This window comes from Cherax quadricarinatus, chromosome 60, assembly GCF_038502225.1.
Source record: "Cherax quadricarinatus isolate ZL_2023a chromosome 60, ASM3850222v1, whole genome shotgun sequence".
Lineage (NCBI taxonomy): Eukaryota > Metazoa > Arthropoda > Malacostraca > Decapoda > Parastacidae > Cherax > Cherax quadricarinatus.
Genome location: NC_091351.1, coordinates 6,111,309 through 6,114,034, shown reverse-complemented (window position 1 = coordinate 6,114,034; position 2,726 = coordinate 6,111,309). Strand labels below are relative to the sequence as shown.

At 35.2% G+C, this 2,726-nt stretch overlaps 1 long non-coding RNA gene across 1 annotated transcript in view; it reads left to right on the top strand.

The window, feature by feature from the left end:
• LOC138854462 (uncharacterized) overlaps positions 1–1,745 on the top strand; it is an 84,968-nt gene extending 83,223 nt beyond the window's left edge. The window contains exon 4 of the long non-coding RNA XR_011393670.1: positions 745–1,745. This is a non-coding gene — a long non-coding RNA (uncharacterized lncRNA). The remainder of the gene's footprint in view (positions 1–744) is intronic.
• Positions 1,746–2,726: the final 981 nt, after the last annotated feature.

Sequence of the window (2,726 nt, the reverse complement as noted above, 5' to 3'; positions counted from 1 at the left end):
TTGAGTATGTTGTATGTTAGCATGTTTCCCTTAGTTGTTCTTTCATCCATTGTTATCAGATCTAGTTCCTTTCGTCTCTCTTGTTTTTACTTTCCTCCAGGACTAATTTCGTTGCACTTTGTGTTTGTGTGTGTGTGTGTGTGTGTGTGTGTGTGTGTGTGTGTGTGTGTGTGTGTGTGTGTGTGTGAGTGGGAAGGGGGTTAAAACCTGTTTGAGTTTTCCGGGATCGAGTTCCAGTTCTTGGACCCGCACTTCTTAACAATCGACTTTTGTGGTGGTTCCAAGCCCCCATGAGCATCATCATTTTTACGTTTGAAATCTTGTACTCTATAGAGTTCGTCTCGATTAACCCCTTCCAATTTACCTTGAGCAATTCACTTGCCCACCTCCCGCTAACCCCTTTCCGCTTTCCCAGAACGTGCACTTGTTCACCCCCTCCCCTTCACCATCATCAGAACCCCGAAGCTGGGGTCACCTTATCGTGGTATCGTTGCTTGAACAGTTTTGCCTAAGAACGCAGAATCTCATCCTTCACTTATTTGACGTGATTTCTCTCTATCGTGTTTATTTTGGTATCAATCTGTGCTTTATATTTATGTTTGTATATTTGTTCTCAGTTGTGTCTTTGTGTGTACTCAGCTGTGTGTGTGCATTCAGCCCTGTGTAGGGAAAAGTGTGTACGTGTTTTCGTACCTGCATGAGAGATCTTCTTGTTATTATTGATAAGATTATTTTTTTCAACAGAGACGCGCATGGACAACTGAGAGGAAACGAAGAAACAGCGTAAAGTGAGGCCGATGAAAATGTTATTGAAGATAATGCAAAATAAGACAGTGGCAGAACACAGGAACAACTCAAAGTGACGGAGGAGGACAGAATCACTTCAAGATGACGGGGAAAGACAGCATCAACTTAAGATGACGGGAGAAGACAGCATCAATTCAAGATGACGAGGAAAGACAGCATTAACTTAAGATGACGGGAGAAGACAGCATCAATTTAAGATGACGGGAGAAGACAGCATCAATTTAAAATGACGAGAGAAGACAATATCAACTCAAGATGACGGGAGAAGACATCATCAATTTAAAATGACGGGGGAAGACAGCATCAACTCAAGATGACTGGGAAAGACAGCAATTCAAAATGAATACAGCAAGACGATGATACAGAACTTAACCGAGGGAGTAACACAAGTGACAAAAAATATAAAAACATGATAAACAACAGAAGCATGATAAACAACATAAGCATGATAAACAATACAAGCATAATAAATAAAACAAGCATGATAAACAACACAAGCATGATAAACAATACAAGCATAATAAATAAAACAAGCATGATAAACAACACAAGCATGATAAACAACATAAGCATGATAAACAATACAAGCATAAATAAAACAAGCATGATAAACAACACAAGCATGATAAACAATACAAGCATAATAAATAAAACAAGCATGATAAACAACACAAGCATGATAAACAACATAAGCATGATAAACAATACAAGCATAAATAAAACAAGCATGATAAACAACACAAGCATGATAAACAATACAAGCATAATAAATAAAACAAGCATGATAAACAACACAAGCATGATAAACAATACAAGCATGATAAACAACACAAGCATGATAAACAATACAAGCATAATAAATAAAGCAAACATGATAAACAACACAAGCATGATAAACAATACAAGCATAAATAAAACAAGCATGATAAACAACACAAGCATGATAAACAATACAAGCATAATAAATAAAACAAGCATGATAAACAACACAAAAACGATAAACAACACAAACATGATAAACAATACAAGCATAATAAACAACACAAGCATGATAAACAACACAAGCATGATAAACAAAAGAATGATAAACAACACAAGCATGATAAACAATACAAGCATAATAAATAAAACAAGCATGATAAACAACACAAGCATGATAAACAATACAAGCATAATAAATAAAACAAGCATGATAACACAAGGATGATAAACAACATAAGGATGATAAACATCACAAGCATGATAAACAACACAAGCATGATAAACAACACAAGCATGATAAACAACACCAGCATGATAAACAACACAAGCATGATAAACAACACAAGCATGATAAACAACACAAGCATGATAAACAACACCAGCATGATAAACAACACAAGCATGATAAACAACACAAGCATGATAAACAACACAAGCATGATAAACAACACCAGCATGATAAACAACACAAGCATGATAAACAACACAAGCATGATAAACAACACAAGCATGATAAACAACACAAGCATGATAAACAACACAAGCATGATAAACAACACAAGCATGATAAACAACATAAGCATGATAAACAACACAAGCATGATAAACAACACAAGCATGATAAATAACATAAGCATGATAAACAACATAAGCATGATAAACAACACAAGCATGATCACAAGCATGATAAACAACACAAGCATGATAACATAAGCATGATAAACAACATAAGCATGATAAACAACACAAGCATGATAAACAACACAAGCATGATAAACAACATAAGCATGATAAACAACACAAGCATGATAAACAACACAAGCATGATAAACAACACAAGCATGATAAACAACACAAGCATGATAAACAACACAAGCATGATAAACAACACAAGCATGATAAACAACACAAGCATGATAAACAGCACAGCTTGAACT